Source organism: Chiloscyllium punctatum, chromosome 49 (genome assembly GCF_047496795.1).
Source record: "Chiloscyllium punctatum isolate Juve2018m chromosome 49, sChiPun1.3, whole genome shotgun sequence".
NCBI classification, from domain to species: Eukaryota; Metazoa; Chordata; class Chondrichthyes; order Orectolobiformes; family Hemiscylliidae; genus Chiloscyllium; species Chiloscyllium punctatum.
In genome coordinates, this window is record NC_092787.1 from 14,551,179 (window position 1) to 14,570,221 (window position 19,043).

At 39.1% G+C, this 19,043-nt stretch overlaps 1 protein-coding gene across 7 annotated transcripts in view; it reads right to left on the minus strand.

The window, feature by feature from the left end:
- Nucleotides 1-19,043, minus strand: part of LOC140469406 (disabled homolog 2-interacting protein-like) — a 705,419-nt gene that overhangs the window by 178,375 nt on the left and 508,001 nt on the right. The window lies entirely within an intron of this gene.

Below are 19,043 nucleotides of genomic sequence, written 5' to 3' on the forward strand. Positions count from 1 at the left end.
GTCATCATTTGTAACCAGATGACAAGCTTTGCTGCAACATTTTCAATTCTCCCAGTCGGCAACAGTACTTCACAACAGTTTACAAGTCTAGCACCCTAGGCGATACTAAGGCAGATAATAGGATCCAAGATATACATAATACAACAGCATTTTAGCTGTGACCTTTGAAAAGTAGTCCAGGATTGCTGCAAACTCAAAAATATACTGTAGCAAATATTGTAAGTATCAACAGAAAGCTTTTTAAAAGAACGTAAGCTTGCCTGATAAGTGCCATCTTCAATTACTGAATGCTAAGCAGGACTTTTGTATTCAACTTGCAACTTACATTGTTCCATTGGTAATGTGTCACCCGTATATTCTATACAGCTTAGTTCTAACACAAAATCTCTATCCTGCCAGGGAAATATCTTCTCAATAAATTACAAATACATACTGCATGCCTTTCATCTTACAAGTAAGGCTACCATTTCAAGCAACATTTTCCTTTTCAATTGCATTTCAATTTAATCTCTAGATTATATAATTCCAGTAAAAATCCTCTTACATTTGTATTATTCTCTTACTGAATGAAATAAAATCTGAACTGCATTTTCTTTTACTCCCTTTGGAAAAATCTGTGTTACCATGTTTATTCTATTTGCAAAGACTAGTTAAGAAAGTGGGAAAACTGGTAGGGACGAGTACCATTAAAATCTTTCTCGATCAACCATCAACAAAGACATATGCCTGCAAACAGAAATGCTGAATCTTGCTATATTAACCTATAATTCCTGAAAATCTTTGATTGCACTCAAATAATTTTAGTCAGAAGTACATATTTTCTCTTTTAGACTTGGTAACTGCCCTACGTCCACAAAATTGTTTCTAATTTATTACTTCTGTTGCATTGGATCAGAGACTTCAAGCTCAGCACATGGTTCATCTGTACTTGTATCTTCCTTAGATTTAATCAGGCATTTTCAAAGGATATCTTCTTGACAAATTTATGGGAGAGATATTAAAGCACCATGGAACATCAGCAAACATCAGGTTTATATTTGAAAGATTAGTTCTGTTCTCTAGACTCATGTTGCTGCATTTTAAAAACATACACATGCTGCTGTTTTAGGTTTGAATATAAGCAATTTTAAAGCAATTTAAACTAATTCAAAATAAGGTAAAACTACCTGAACATACAGTACATTATCAGTAAAAATTATAAATCTTCTATTGTAACTAATGTATCAGCCAAGTTCTGTTGGAAATACCATTGTGTATTGAAGAACCTCAGGTGAGGTGAACTCCTTATAAACAGTTTTAATGTATACAGGTTTGTATTAAAAGTTTGACTATAATTTTTAGTATACACAAGAATATCATGTTTATCACAGCACTCAAAAAAAAATCTAGTCAGGCAAGATCAAAGCTTAATTTTTCAACTTGACAGAGTAAGAAACAGGAATAGGATATGCTCCACAGACCATTACGACTGTCACAATTCTGAATGTGATGCGGTAAATACTGAGAGGCTGCGCTGCAATGGGGAGTCTTGTACTACAGGAAGTATTTTATGGGAAATCTGAATATGTGCACAATTTTCTGATCATTCTAAAAGTGCACTGACAGCAGACAAAGCTTGTGTGTTATCTTGTAACCTTAGTGGCATATCCCTATAGTGTGGAAAATAAGGAAACCAGTTCAAGTATACTAATAATGAATCAGTCAACCTTATATATTGTTTAAAATAAAACAGCTGTTTCCAATCATACTTAAAAGAAAGTGTTTCCAAAACGTCTCCCACATCCACTGAAAGTCTGTTGAGCTTCTTACGTGGCTATACATGGTAGAAAACGGGCAGTTCCAATTCGATAATGTACTGTATATCATTTAGGATTAAGATAAAAAGTATTAATGGGATTCTCTGGCATCTAGGTCTGCTCCTCCAGTGCTTTCAAAATAAATCCAACCGGAATTGTGAAAGTGCATTTGGTACATGTAATTTTCTGCTTTTCTTCTCTCAGTAGTGAGAGTTAATTACTCTTTTCATTTATCTATAAGCATTGTGTTGATGCTACATTGCCATTGTGCACCAATATATTTGGAATATCATGTATTTCATGCACCTTTGTTGCATTAAGTCAAACATACTTTTTGCGGTGCTATATCATCGGATCCCTTTTATCATTGTTTTCATTAATCAATACAGTGAACAGTGAACAAACAGACACTTATTGCTTTGGGATGTTTAATTTATTCTAATCTTAAATCCATAGTTAAGGCTAGATTATGAAAAACCTTGTTGAAAAGGATATTTAACAGAAATAATGAAATACTGAGAATACTTTCTTGTTTCTTGGACAATTACATTCACTAAAAGACATTACTTTTATTCCTAGACAATGGAGTTTTAAATTACTTGAACTATTTCAGTACTGAAGGTAACTATTCAGATTTCAACCTTCGCTAGTTATTTCCAAAAAGGTCAGAGATCAGGATTTTGAATCTATTATTCAATTTCTTCTTGATGTAAATAAATATCAGCAGAGATAAGATCAACTGAAATTTTAACAACAGCATTTTTCTAAAAAATTCTGATTTCTTCAAACATTTTTATCATCCTTCCCTTCCATGGCTTACCTTCGAGTGCAGCCCAGATTGACGGCCAGTATCACTCGAGAAATACTGGGAACATTTTCAAGAAATCTGTGAAAAGTTACATGCTATATCTTATAAAATTTTGCCTCAAATCACCAAAATGACCCTGATCCAATTATAAAATTCATACAGCCACCAAAGGATGTATTATAAATTTCTACTCTTGAAGTGTTATAACTGGTACTTAAGTGGTACAGTGGTCTATCAGAAATTCTGGAGTGTACAATTGTCTGGAGGATATAAGAGTCACAATCTCCCTTCATTTAGTCACAATATTCTGAACATCAAGCAATGGTAGATACAAGGCACCAACTGCTCTTTGCCTGCCTGTCAGTCCATGTAGGATGTGTACATCCATCGTCAGGGTGAGGCAGGGAAGAAAATTCACCACAAATATAAAAAAATGCTGGAAATACTCATCAGTTCTGACAGAATCTACGGATACAGAAACACAGAGTTAATGTTTCAAATCTGTAACCTTTCATCAGAATGGAGAAAGTTAGAATTTAAGATTTGAACACGAGAAGGCATGAGGTAGGAAAGAACCCCCCAAAAAAGGAAGATCTGTGATAGTTGGAGGCAGGAGAGATTAGTTGACAGAAGGGTTAATGACACAAGGCTAAGAGAATGATAACTTTTGCAATTTAATCTCTGCTGCCCTCCATCCTGCCAGAGATCTTCAGTTTTCTTGTTCTTCCCACACCATAGCAACACAACAGTTGGAGGAAGAGCGCCTCATCTTCCGCCTAGGAACCCTCCAACCACAAGGGATGAACTCAGATTTCTCCAGTTTTCTCATTTGCCCTCCCCCCACCTTGTCTCAGTCAAATCCCTCGAACTCAGCACTGCCTTCCTAACCTGCAATCTTCTTCCTGACCTCTCTGCCCTCACCCCCACTCCAGCCTATCACCCTCACCTTGACCTCCTTCCTTCTATCGCATTTCCAACGCCCCTCCCCAAGTCCCTCCTCTACATTTTATCTTAGCCTACTGGACACTCTTTCCTCGTTCCTGAAGAAGGGCTCATGCCCGAAACGTCGATTCTCCTGCTCCTTGGATGCTGCCTGACTTGCTGCGCTTTTCCAGCAACACATTTTCAGCTCTGTTCTTCCCACACACCTACCTTTCACTTGCTCAAATCCTATTACACCAACAAATTTCCCTAGTTCTGATGAAAAGTCACAGACCAGAAGCAATGGCCAGAGACTGTGCTCAGAAGACAATCATGCAGAAGTATGGAGGGAAATAGCTATCAGAGATTTCAATTTTCCAGGCAGTGCCCCTTAAATTCAGAAAATTAAAAGAATTCTGACTTACTTAACTCAATAGTTACCCAAGAAAAAAAAATTAGAGATTAACAACCTGCTCTAATTCCTGTGTAACTGAATTTCGAAAAAACAAAAATCATTCATGGGATATGGGCATCATTAGCTAAGCCAGAACTTATTATCCATTCCTAACTGCCCAGAGGGTAAATAAGAGTCAACCATATAGCTGTAGATCTGGAGTCACATATAGGCCAGACCAGGTAAAGATGGCAGATTTCCTTCCCTTATAGGTCTTTAGTAGACCAGATGGAATTTTTTTCTGACAATCAGCAATAATTTCAAGGTCATTAGACCATTCTTTCCAAATTCTTACTGAATTCAAGTTCCACCATCTGCTATGACAGAATTCAAACCCAAGTCCCCAGAACATGACCTGAGTCTCTGGATTGATGATCTGGTGATAATACCACCAGGCCATTGTCTACCCTGGAGTCAGCAAGTACACCCCCAATTACTCTGTCAATGAACCACAAATAACATTCCAAACCAGATGCCCCTGGCTCTGCCAGACCTAAGCACAGCCCTGAAATTTCCTACCACTCATCCGCTTTCCTATCATCCTACCAAACCCTAGATCACTTAAGTACCCTATACCTTCACACTCACCTGATATCCTACCCCATCACCACTGCACAGCCTAAACCCTCATCAATTTTACACCTTATCCCCACAGACTTATCCCCCATATCCTTCCATTCCATCTTACTTTCTTATGTACTCTTTCAGAGTAGTTAACAAAATGTCTGAACATTTAGCATACAATATACAGTGCTACAAAAAGGGGATCTAATTTTGACAATGAACTCCTCCATTGCTGGTCTATAATAGGAAACTGCTGACCAGAAATCTCCAATGCAGAACCCATCAGAAGGCAGGTTGGTATTTTTTAATCTGATTAGGATCAGAAACAGGATTCTTTTTAACCTGGCTGAAATTTCTGGGCCATTAACTCTGTTTCGCTGCACACATGTTGCAAATTTGCTGACTTCTTCCATAATTTTCTTTACTTTACAGATTGCCAACTCTCACAAAACTTTGCTTTTGTGGTGTGATGACAGTTCACCAGATGGTCATTCTGTAGTGTAATGCTTACTATACATTCTGTGATGTCTATCTAATGCTATCGGTTTGCTCCATGATTAGCCTCTATTGCTGTCACAGGGACTGTTTGTTACTTCAAAAACATTTTCACTCAGAACATAGCACCTTTAGATTTTTAAGTTACTATCAAGTATTGAATCTAGGAGTGCCTTATGTGAAGAAGGGCTTATGCCCGAAACGTTGATTTTCCTGTTCCTTAGATGCTGCCTGACCTGCTGCGCTTTTCCAGCAACACATTTTCAGCTGCCTTATGTGAACACCAGGTATAAGGACATGCTTTATTTCCCACTGCTGTATCGTGCTTATTTTCTAAAAGTACAATCAAGACAAAAATGTAGCTAAGCAAGCATTTGGGACAGAAGTTCTACAAGATTTTACTTGCTCGAGTCAAATTGTTGGGATTAAAACTTTGAAGTTGCATATTTCAACACATTTAAAAGAAAATTTGATGAGATCACACCAATTAATTAACATGAAGCTTGCAAATCTATTTATGCAATGTTTAGGTGTGAAGTTATCCATGTTTATTCTTGGGACTGATTACATAATGTCAATAGTCATTAAAATCCATGACTGGAGAGGCTTCAAGGCTCAGATCAAGAATAATAACATTGTAAGAGGTTTTCTTGTACGGTAAACAAGTAATATAATTTATACAATTTCAATTGCAAAAAATACCTATTTATCTCTCTCTCTCTCTCTCTGATACATAATCTGATTACAAGTTGTCATTAAAATCTTTACTGTAAAATTTACATCTAATACCATATCAACCAAGTTTGTAATAATTACAAAATTAAAACAAGCAACCAGCACACATATATGGCAAAAAAGTTGCATTCAGTGTGATGAATTACTATTTCTGAAAAATGATTATAATTACTTGAGATAGAATTAATTACGTTCAAAAAGCAATATTAAGTCAAGAAAGCAGATTTTGTGTAAACTATTTGTTTTAGAATCAACATTACAACGACCAGTATATAAAGCAATTTAATTTAAAAGACAGCAGTCGTAATAATTTATTGGCTCCTTAATTTAAATATTTTCCTGGCAAGCTTTTAAAATTTTAGATTTTAAACAAGAAGCATATAGCCTCATACTGAAAGGATCAATGGTAAAAGTAATTTGGCTGTTAAATCAGGCCTGTAACACAATGTGGATTGCACATACATTTTATTTAATTTTTTCCTGCTCTTTTGTAGGCATTCTCACCTGTCATCTGTTGCAGCCACAACCTCAAATCGAAGTAAGGACTCCATTACAAGTGATTGTGGTGGTGACTGTGCCCATGATCTTCTTTCCATTAGACTCCGCCAGCCAAGAGTAGGGAATTATTTGCAAAAATCTGAGTTTACCATTGATGTATGCTTTAAAGTGGTCGTCGAGGCTCTGTATTTCAGAGTGTGCGAGTACATTTCATTCTCTCGTTAGAGAGCATATGGTGGAGGTAGCACACAACCAAGTGAGGACTGACCTCCCCATGTGGCAACGTTCCTGACTACATGCACATTTCCTTGCCTTTACTGCATATCAACGGAGAACTACTGCAATCATCTAGCTTTGCATGACCTTCCAGAACTTATCATTTTGATTTAACAAAAACCTTAAATCCCCAAGATAACCAAGAGCTAACCATTTGATCATATCTTATGCTATGAAAAAGTGAAGTGCACATGATAAGCTTGTTGTATCTGACTATTAGAAATGTACTGGTTTAAAAGAAAAAGCATGTTTAGAAATAGTAGCACAGTATCTTGGAACACAATAAAGGAGTGAATTGATTGCAAGATAGACAAAAAATTTGTTCCAAGCTGTGACACGATAATTCTGATCAATATTATGAGAAAGTTAAATGGTCCTGGCTGCTTGGAGTTCCAGCTATTAGTTCTCTTTGTAGACAGAATAGGATGAGAATACACTGTCATGCAAAAGGCAGGAACGTTTCTTCAGACTAGATTTCAGACATAACAATGCACTTATGGCAATCATAGTAGTCAAATCCATTGTTTTTCATGGCTTCTATTCTTCCCACAAAACTAAAATACAAGTATTGTAATGTCATAAAAGTGCAGCATCACTGAACTGAAACTACAGTTTTTCTTGTGCTAACAAGTATTTTTTGGAAGTAAACTAATGCCATCAACAGAAAGAATCCAGTCAATAAGTAATTGCAAGTACGGCATGAATCATCGAATTAGCCCATAACAACGATGTTCACGTTCTTCACTTAGTTCAATCTCATTCTAATTAATTAATTTCAAGCTATCAACAGAGCTTCAAGAGTGTCGGGGCAGAGGTAACTCTAGGAGAAAGTGCTAGGGATGCTGAAAGGTCTGAAGGTGGCTAAATCAGCTAGGTGGATAGACTACACCCCAGAGTTCTGAAGGACACAGGAGACTGTAGAGGCATTGATGGTGGTGATCTTTTAGGAATCACTGTAGTTAGGGAGGGTCCTGCAGGACTGGTGAATGGTTATTGTAACACCATTGCCTAAGAAGGGAGGGAGGGCGGCAAAAGAAAGGAAGTTCTAGGCTGGTTAACTTGACCTTGATTGCTGGTAAGCTTTGAGAGTTCACTATTAAGATGAGATGGTGGAATACTTGGAAGTGCATGATAAAGTAGGGCTGAGTCAGCATGGTTTTGTCAAAGTGAGGCCATCCCTGACAAGTCGGTTAGAATTCTTTGAGAAGGTAATGAACAAGATAGACAAAGGAGAGCCAGTGGACATGATCTATTTGGATTTCCAGGAGATCTTTAACAGTGTGCCACGCACAACGCTAAATACAATAAGAGCCCATGGAGTTAGCGGCAAGGTACTGGCACGGATAGCGGATTAGCTGATTGGCAGCTATTGACTAAAGGAGTTCTAGTGGTCAGTGTTGGGACTATTTACAGCATACATTCATGATCTGGATGAAGAAACTGAGGGCATTGTTGCAAAGTTTGCAAATGACAAAAATAGGTGGAGGGACAGATAATGTTGAGGAGGCAGGGAAGCTGCAGAAGGACTTGGACAGACTAGGACAGTGGGTAAAGAAATAGCAGATAGAATACAATATGGAAAAATGAGAGGTCATGCATTTCGGTAAGAAGAACAGAGCTGTAGACTATATTCTAAATGGAGAAAGGCTTTGGAAATCTGAAGCACAAAGAGACTAGTTCAAGTTTCTTTTAAGCGTTCAATATGAGAGAGTTAGAATACAACAGTAGGAATGTAATATTGAAGCTGTAGAAGGGTCTGGTCAGAAAGCATTTGAAATATTGTGAGCAGTTTTGCACCCATTTCTAAGAAAGGATGTGCTTGCATTGGAGGGGATCCAGAAAGATTTACAAAAATGTTCCCAGCGATGACGGGCCTGTCATACCAGGAACAGTTGAGAACTCCGGGTCTCTATTCGATGGTGGTAAGAAGGAAGAGGGGTATCTGACTGAAACTTACAGATTACTGAAAGGCCTTGATACAGTGGATGTGGAGAAGATATTTTCATTAGTAGGAGACACACCTGAGGGCACAGCCTCAAAGTGAAGGCACAATCGTTTAGAATTGTGATGAAGAGGAATTTCTTTATCCAGAGGGTGGTGAATTCATGGAGCTCACTGCCACAGAAAGGCCGTGGAGCTCAAGTCACTGGATGTATTTAAGATTGAGATAGATAGGTTCTTGATTGATAAGGTTATGGGGAGAAGGCAAGATAATGGGGTAAAGAAACCTATCAGCCTTGTTTGAATGGCCGAGCAGACTTGATGGGCCAAATGGCCGAATTCTGCTTTCATAGCTCATGGTCTCAAAACTTGATGCTTTCTCCTCCAATCATTGCATAAAGTTCTATATTCTAACCACTGAGTAAAATGTTTTCTTCCAATTTCCTTATGTGATTTATTAGTGAGAATTTTACTTCTAACTTCTTCCAGTTCTGATGAAAGGTAGTTGGCCAGAAACAGTGGGCAGTTTCTTTTTAACCATAGATTACATAACCTTGATGCTTGGATCAAGCAGGACAAGGGGTCCAGAATCTCTACTTAATTCAATTAAGGATGGTGGTTGGGTTCCTGATGCTGACAGCCCAGTTTGAGAGCCAGCAGCATCAGAGCCTTGTCTGTCCCCCTGGGAATGACAGGTGGGAGATATCAAGAAAGCCTCAAAACAAAGGTGACTTCAGAAGGCTGAACCCTTAGATTACAGGGGAAAATGCAGCAGATGCACTGTTAGACTTGCTTAGGGTGCTTTTCCTCCTCATATCCCTCTTATTTTTTTGCATGGAATGGCCAACTCCTTCAAGCTAGCAGTCTCCGTACTGCTGGAGTGCTGCTCCAGGGGTGAAAGTGTGTTACAAGCTCTCTAAGTTGTCCAATTTAATCACCTTAAATATCCAATGGAAACATCCCCAAAAAATGAAAACGCATTAAGAGCCATTTTCACATGGCTCACTAATCTTTCCTTTCTGCTTGACGAGCAGACTTAAGCAACATAAAGTAATTGGAATATACATGAAAGTGAAAACTATGCAGGGATAAGGAGAAGAGTGGAGAAGCAGGACAAGCTGGACCTGCTTTTCAAAGAGCCAGTATAAGCTTAATGGGTCAAATGGCCACGTTTTTGTTACAATTCTCGAAAATAACTGTGATTCCATTAATCAGCAGTTAATTTTAAGATATGTTTCCTGTTATTTGCACATTTACGATGGTAAATGTTTTTACAATTGTCCTACAGATGAGAGTACTGCTTTTTTTTTTACCATTTTTCATCCAGCTAAGGAGAAAAATATTTGATGTAAAGGTAACTAACAACTAACCTCCAACATGACTTTGGAACTAAGAAGGACTTCAATAATGAAAAAAACCATTAAGAGTGTGTCAATACTTTCACAAAGTGCAATACAATGCAGTACAATTGAAAAGTTAGCAAAAACAGTGAAGAGAAAAATAAAAAACTGCCATTAAAAACATTAACAAAGATGTATAAAAGAAAAAAAAACTTAAATAATGTTCTATCATATTTTCACTGCAATTGACAGCAATCATGATGTAAATAGCTAGAAGTCTCATCCTCCCGGCTTTGGTAAGTTCCCACATTAGAGAGGAGTGCTATAGGCTGTAATATTTCCCAAATATCTCCAGTGGTTATAAATTTTAAATTATTAATCTCATGTATGCTATTAACAATTGCACTGCATTAAAATTACATGGAAAAATTGCTCAGCATGCTATTCAAGTTTCATCTAAGGCTAATACCACTCTCTAAAGGACTTTAAATCTGGAAAATGTATCCTGTTTTTAAAGTCCATATTTATGAAACTTTTTATTTTACTTTGACTGCCAGGATAATTATTACTCTTTGGTTATCGGACTGCTATCACATTTTATCCAGGGCTTGATATTATGTTGCATTGCAGGTTGGATGGAAGTGCAATTGTATTGCACTTTTTATTAAGCTGTATAGAAAATTCAATGTCTTGAAGAAAATTGAGTTAGAGTGTCAATGCAGTACATTATTTAAAGAAAAATGTACAATATGGGTAAAATATTGGGAATAACTCAAAGACAAACAGTTTTCTGCAGGCTCATGAAAATAAACTTGCTGATGATCTCTTGTCAGTAGATGACATCTTTACAAATATTTTCAATTATGCCATTTCTAAATCTCTGCATGTAAGTAATAATTGTTGCATCTTCAAATGGCAGTCCACCCAGAAAACCAAAATTGACTAAAGAACCAGAGATAAACTCTTAAAAACACTAATTTTTAAAATAGTTTAATAATGAAAGTTATCATTCAAGTAGTTAAGCATTCCATATTATTTGCATATTACGTGCATTATTACAAAGTTAGAATTACATGCTAAGGTAGTTGTTTTAAAAAAAAAACTGAGCCTAGTCATGCTGAAAATTCTGGCTACAGAAATACTTGAATATAAAAGAGTACAGTAATTGAACAAAGACCATCTCTTTGTTAAGAATATATAAGCTTGCTCACTCCCAATGCTGCTACTGGCGAATTATTTGTTTCATTTTACTCGAGGGATGAGTTTTAATTTCAAAGGATAGACAGCTGATTTTGCCTTCTGCATTCAGTAGTCCATTATGTTTCCCCAATTTCTATTAAAGTGAACAATGAAAAATTGTTGGTTTAATAAGTGCAAAATAAAAGACTGTTTTACATTTCAAGTTCATTGCATGCAAGTCACTGCTGTGTTGAATTTTGTAGCAGTTTAACATTGAGGCCAGAGCAAAACATAATATTGATCATTTTTGGAAGTGAAAGCTTGATATCTACGACCAAATTTCTGAAGAACTCTTACAAGGACCTAAAGCTGCGTCTAAAAAAGATGAATACTAGTGCTGTTCTTTTCGATAGTGCACAAAAGATAACATTTGGCTCACTGAGTTTGCATAAGTTCTTCTCATAGAGTCACAGAGAGGTACAGCATGGAAACAAACCCTTTGGTTCAACCTGTCCATGCCGACCAGATATCCCAACCTAATCTAGTCTCACCTGCCAGCACCCGGCCCATATCCCTCCAAGCCCTTCCTATTCATATACCCATCCAAATGCCAATGTTGCAATTGTACCAGCCTCCACCACTTCCTCTGGCAGCTCATTCCATACACGTACCATCCTCTGCGTGAAAACGTTGCCCCTTAGGTCTCTTTTATATCTTTCCCCTCTCACCTTAAACCTATGCCCTCTAGTTCTGGACTCCCCGACCCCAAGAAAAAGATTTTGCCTATTTATCCTATCCATGCCCCTCATGATTTTATAAACCTCTATATAGGTCACCCCTCAGCTTCTGACGCTCCAGGAAAAACAGCCCCAGCCTGTTCAGCCTCTCCCTGCAGCTCAAATCCTCCAACCCTGGCAACATCCTTGTAAATCTTTACTGAACCCTTTCAAGTTTCCCAACATCCTTCCAATAGGAAGGAGACCAGCATTGCACACAATATTCCAACAGTGGCCGAACCAATGTCCTGTACAGCTGCAACATGACTTCCCAACTCAATACTCTGACCAATAAAGGAAAGCATACCAAACGCCTTCTTCACTATCCTATATACCTGTGACTCCACTTTCAAGGAGCTATGAACCTGCACTCCAAAGTCTCTTTGTTCAGCAACACTCCCTAGGACCTTATTATTAAGTGTATAAGTCCTGCTCAGATTTGCAGCACCTCGCATTTATCCAAATTAAACTCCATCTGCCACTTCTCAGCCCATTGGCCCATCTGGTCAAGATCCTGTTGTAATCTGAAGTAACTCGGTTCGCTGTCCACTACACTTCCAATTTTGGCGTCATCTGCAAACTTACTAACTGTACCTCTTATGCTCGCATCCAAATCATTTATGTAAATGACAAAAAGTCGAGGACCCAGCACCGATCCTTGTGGCACTCCACTGGTCACAGGCCTCCAGTCTGAAAAACAACCTCCACCACCCACTTTGCCTGACCTCCTGGAGGTCTTCTACCTTTGAGCCAGTTCTGTATCCAAATGGCTAGTTCTCCCTGTATTCCATGAGATCTAACCTTGCTAATCAGTCTCCCATGGGGAACCTTGTCTAACGCCTTACTGAACTCCATGCAGATCACATCTACCGCTTTGCCCTCATCAGTCCTCTTTGTTACTTGCTCAAAAAACTCAATCAAGTTTGTGAGACATGACTTTCCATGCACAAAACCATGTTGACTATCCCTAATCAGTCCTTGCCTTTCCATATACATGTACATCCTGTCCCTCAGGATTCCCTCCAACAAATTGCCCACCACCGACATCAGGCTCACCAGTCTATAGTTCCCTGGGTTGTCCTTACCACCCTTTTTAAACAGTGGCACTACGTTAGCCAACTTCCAGTCTTCCGGCACCTCACCTGTGATTATCGATGATACAAATATCTCAGCAAGAGGCCCAGCAGTCAGTTCTCTAGCTTTCCACAGAGTTCTAGTGTACACCTGATCAGGTCCTGGGGATTTATCCACTTTTATGTGTTTCGAGACATCCAGCACTTCCTCCTCTGTAATATGGACATTTTGCAAGATTTCACCTACAATCTATATCTTCCATATCCTTTTCCACCGTAAATACTGATGCAAAATACTTATTTAGTGTCTCTCAATTTTCTGTGGCTCCACTCAAAGGCCACACTTCTGATCTTTGAGGGGGCCTATTCTCTAGGAGAAAGTGACGACTGCAGATGCTGGAGATCAGAGCTGAAAAATGTGTTGTGGAAAAGCGCATCAGGTCAAGCAGCATCAAAGGAGCAGGAGAATCGACATTTCGGGCATAAGTCCTTCTTCAGCCCCTATTCTCTCCCTAGTTACCCTTTTGTCCTTAATGCATTTGTGAAAACTCTTTGGATTCTCCTTAATTCTATTTGCCAAAGCTATCTCACGTCCCCTTTTTGCCCACCTGATTTCCCTCTTAAGTATACTCCTACTTCCTTTATACTCTTCTACGGATTCACTCAATCTATCCTGTCTATACCTGACATATGCTTCCTTCTTTTTCTTAACCAAACCCTCAATTTCTTTAGTCATCCAGCATTCCCTATTCCTACCAGCCTTTCCTCTCACCCTGACAGGAATATACTTTCTCTGTATTCTCGTTATCTCACTTCTGAAGACTTCCCATTTTCCAGGCGTTCCTTTACCTGCGAACATCTGTCCCCAATCAGCTTTCGAAAGTTCTTGCCTAATACCGTCAAAATCGGCTTTTCTCCAATTTAGAACTTCAACTTTTAGATCTGGTCTATCCTTTTCCATCACTATTTTAAAACTAATGGAATTATGGTCGCTGGCCCCCACTGACACCTCAGTCACCTGCCCTGCCTTATTTCCCAAGAGTAGGTCAAGTTTTGCACCTTCTCTCATAGGTACATCCACATACTGAATCAGAAAATTGTCTTGTACACACTTAAGAAATTCCTCCCCATCTAAATCTTTAACACTGTGGCAGTCCCAGTTGATGTTTAAAAAGTTAAAATCCCCTACCATAACCACCCTATTATTCTTACAGATAACTGACATCACCTGACAAGTTTTTTTTCTCTATTTCCCTCTGACTATTAGGGGGTCTATAATACAATCCCAATAAGGTTATCATCCCTTTCTTATTTCTCAGTTCCACCCAAATAACATCCCCGGATGTATTTCCGGGAATATCCTCCCTCAGCACAGCTGTAATGCCATCCCTTATCAAAAATGCCTGTCCCCTCCTCTCTTGCCTCCCTTTCTATCCTTCCTGTTGCATTTATATCCTGGACCATTAAGCTGCCAGTCCTGCCCATCCCTGAGCCATGTTTCTGTAATTGCTATGATATCCCAGTCCCATGTTCCTAACCATGCCCTGAGTTCATCTGCTTTTCCGATTAGGTCCGTTGCATTGAAATAAATGCAGCTTAAATTTATTAGTCCTACCTTGTCCCTGCCTGTCCTGACTGTTTGACTCGCTTCTGTTCTCAACTGTAGCAGTCTCAGACTGATCTCTTTCCTCACTATCTCCCTAGGTCCCACCCCCACCACTCCCCCCACCTTACTAGTTTAAATCCTCCCAAGCAGCTCTAGCAAATCCCCTTCTAATGTAGGTGCAATCTGTCCTCCTTGTATAGGTCACTTCTACCCCAAAAGAGATTCCAATGATCCAGCTCCTCAGCCATGCATTCATCTGCTCTATCCTCCTATTCCTACCCTCACTAGCTCTTAGCACCGGGAGTAATCCAGATATTACTACTCTCGAGGACCTCCTTTTTAAATTTCTGCCTAACTCTGTAATCTTCTTTCAGAATCTCAACCTTTTCCCTTCCTATGTCGTTGGTTCCAATGTGGACAATGACCGCTTGCTGGCCTCTCCCCCTTGAGAACATTCTGCACCCTCTCTGAGACGTCCTTGATCCTGGCACCAGGGGAGCAACACACCATGCTGATTTTTCGCTGCTGGCCACAGAAACATCCGTCTGTACCTTGAACTAGGGAATCCCCTAACACAATTGATCTCTTGGAACCCGACATACCCTTCGTTATGTTAGAGCCAATCTCCATACCAGAAACCTGGCTGTTTGTGCTACATTCCAAGAATCCATCACCTCCTACCTTTTCCAAACCAGCATACCTGTTTGAAATGGGTATATCCACAAAAGACTCCTGCACTAGATGCCTACCTCTCTTACCTTTCCTGGAGTTAACCCATCTATGTGATTGTATCTGAGACTTTCCCTCCTTCCTATACTGCAATCCATCACATACTGTTGCTGTTGCAAATTCCTCATTGCTTCTAACTGTCTCTCCAACCGATCCATTTGATCTGATAAGATTCGCAGCCAACAGCATTTATAGCAGATATAATCCGCAGTAACCCTTAAACTCTCGTTAAACTCCCACATCTGACAAGAAGCACATATCACTCTATTAAAGGCCATTTTTGCTCCTTTACAATCTACAGACCCTGAAAATAACACTGTCTTATTCCTCGACAAACACTGCCCCAGGTTAAATTAATAGTTATGGCTTATATTTTAAGTTTAATCAAGAGACATATCTCTAAAAACATATTATCAAAAAAGAACCTATTCTATTCACTACTGCAAATTCTCTGTAGGCCACACTTAAAACAACGAATAACTTATCTGATTCTGCACTGTGAACTTTGCGCAACAGTTCCTCCAAGATCAGTTGTGAATTCACTGTTTGATAATTTTCCCAGATGCACTCCGATGTCCAGTGATGCACGAATTCAACAGCAAAGGCAGTAACTGTGCAGGTTCTCTCTCTCTCCTGGAATGACCTCACCATGTGCTTCCTTTGTCTGTTCTTCTCTCTTTTAAAACTGCTGCTGTTTTGACTTTTCTTTTCCAAAGTTTCAAAGCAATGCAACAGCATATGAAACAGTAAGTGTTGCTCCTGCAATTCAAGGAAATCACCTCTAGCACCTAAAATACCTCAAAATGAGCAGCTGTTACAGCCAGAAATTTTTCCCATCCTCCATCTTGGATTACCCAGAATCTTCTGAAAATCAATCCATTTATTCTGTTCTCCAGTTTTTTCCCACATCTCTGCAATTATTTTCTCCTTAAACTATTGATTAAATACTAACTACTAATGAATCAATTTCCACCAACTATCAAGCACTCCATACAAACCATATCTACATATTATGTAAAAGTTTCTCCTAATTTTACTTTCAGTTCTTTTGCCAATTCCCTTAAATCTGTCCCCTCTGGTTATCAACTCATCAGCCAATTTTCTCTTAATCTACCTTCATATCATGGAAGTAATTCTCAGAATCATATAGAATAGATAATTTAGCTCATTGTATCTCTATGCTGTCTCTTTCAAGGAGATCATGAGCATGGCTCACCTCTTCCACAGTCCTGTACACTTTTTATCAAGTATATACATCAAATTCTCTTTTGCAAGTTAGTTAATTCTGTTGAATCCATTTCCATTATCCCTTCAGGTGGTGCTTTCAGATCAACATAATATGCTTGCAAAAAGAAATTTCTTTTCTATTCTGATTCTTACATATTTGCTCAAGGAATGCAGGCTTTGCTAGCTAGGCCAGCATCCATTGTCCATCCATAATTGCCCTGGGGAAGTTGGTGGTGAGCAGCCTTCTTGAACCATTGAAGTCCTTAGGGTGTATTGACACCATAGCCCTCTTTGGAAGGGACTTTGAGGATTTTTATCTGGCGATAGTGAAGGAATGGAGATATACAGCAGAATCTGCTCAGCCTCCAACAATGTGGGCAATATTGAATCAGTTCGGAAAATATGATGAGATTGAAAAAATGAGATTCTTGATGGCAGAAGAGAGGCTGATTTTCCAACCAAGGTCACAGCATGCATTAACACCTTGTTCCAGGCAGAGTATCCTTTAACTGCACATCCAAAAATTAAAATAACCTAAGAAGCAAAGTTTTTTTTAAATTGACAGCAATGTCATGCTAGTTTACACAGGTAACTACACTCAGTGTTTTTATATGTACCTGTTCCTGCAGCCAATTTATTTCATTCACATACAGTAGCTGGTCTCGAGGTTTTGGGGGCAATGTTCACTGTCAGTTTTAGGGAGGGTTAATTAAAGTTTTAGTTGCATCGTCTCCTGTACATTCTGTATTTTAAGCCAAAAATAAGCAATCTCTAAGAAGGTTTGCTTCGTGTAATATTACTGTACAAAATTTTGGATTGTTGAAATCTACAGTCCATCTGATCATACTTTCCTCAATGAAACCTGGCAAATAAACTCTCTCAGGTAAGCGCGGACTATCCTTGATCTGAAAGCTGAATTTCAATACACAACTGGTTCCAAGATTTTCAGATAAAGGCTACTGGATCTGTATCACTGAATCTAACCTCATTTATTTGCAGTCTGCTATTTTGTCAGGCTGTGAAAAGAAATTAGATGGCAACAATTCTTGACATGAAAGACTAAGTGGGTAACTGGTGGTGCCAGCCCAGTGCTTGCTGCTCCAGGCCTCCACCTTGGCCAACGTTCCACATCTCATGGCTCACTCCATAGGTAGCTACAATCTGCATCCTTAGTCCTAGAGGGTGGCATCAGACACAGACTAATAAAGTATTTCTCTCACTCAAAGTGCAGTTCACCACTTTAGCATTGCAATTTGAAACGTGCTGATAGTTTTCACAGCAATGCTGCTGCCAGGCTAATAAGCACGCATGACAACAGACATGTGTCACACACTGGACTAGGGTGCGTGTCAGGGCTCTTAGTTGGCTCTCTCAGCACTTACTCACTTTGCAGTTACTTACATTATCACTGCATCTCTACCCTGCTTTGCCTTTTAGAACTTTGCCACATTGATCAGAACTTACACATTCACAGTACTCCTGTCTTATCTTTTAGTGTTAACACAAAACCAGACAGCTTGCCATGGTTTCCAGCGGTGATCATTCAAGTGAACAGACATATTGCTGTACGGCACCGTACAATGTCAATGCTACAACTACGGAATGTGCCAGCACGTTACATGGCAAACGCATTACATGAGCATCAACCAATGGCCATGTCTCAAAGTCTAGGGGGATGAGTTCTTAGTCAAAACAGAAGGCATGTGGAGAAGTGACAATATTCAGTCAAGGTCCCACTAGTCAGTCAAAGGCATTGTCCATTCTCAGGCCAGGAACTTGGACACAGTCAAGGTGGATTATCAGGGATCACAGCTGTGATTGGCAGGTCAGGGGATGTCAATTGTGGGGACTGAGTGCAGCATGTTGGGATTCAATGGGGCAAGTCAAATAAAGGTGTAAGATAATAATGCATTGATGACATATGTTATTAAGGGAGACGGTCATCAGTGGTCACTACCACCTTGGCTTCAACAGATGATGGTGACAAGCAAAGACTTAAATGCAAGAGTTGGATTGGAATGTGTGCAAGTTCAAAACTAATGAGATTGAAAGAAAATACACTTGAAAAAAGGGGACATGAAGGCTTCGGTGGCATAGACTGGTTGTCATCCTCTACATTACCAGGCTGAGTCAATGACGTTCTCTGTGAAACACAACCTGTGCAGCCTTCCATCATTATCCAAATTGCAAATACACAAAAGGAAATTAAAACCAACTGCCACCACATCTGGAACAGGCAGAGTGAGTGTTTGTTTTGTCTCAAGATGCAGGTTCTATTTGTGAGCAATAGTTAAGCCTTTCAAGAGGCAATTCTTTCAGTCAGATGCTTACAGAGTACAAGTTTAAGATATCTGTAATCATAAACTTCTGAATGTGAAATGCCGTACAGTGACAACATAATTTGAATACAAATAGTGGTCACAAGCAATCTTGACCATGTCATTAAACATTACAAACTGATCATACTCAGTCACCATGAAGCAGAAATAACCACAGGTGACTTTAAAACTGCCACAATTCACAATGGCTCTTCAAAATTGCACAGGCTGCAAAGGACACCGCTATATTTTAGACTGTTTAGCTTTGCAACATAAAGTATTAACCCTGAACCACTGTCTTATCTTC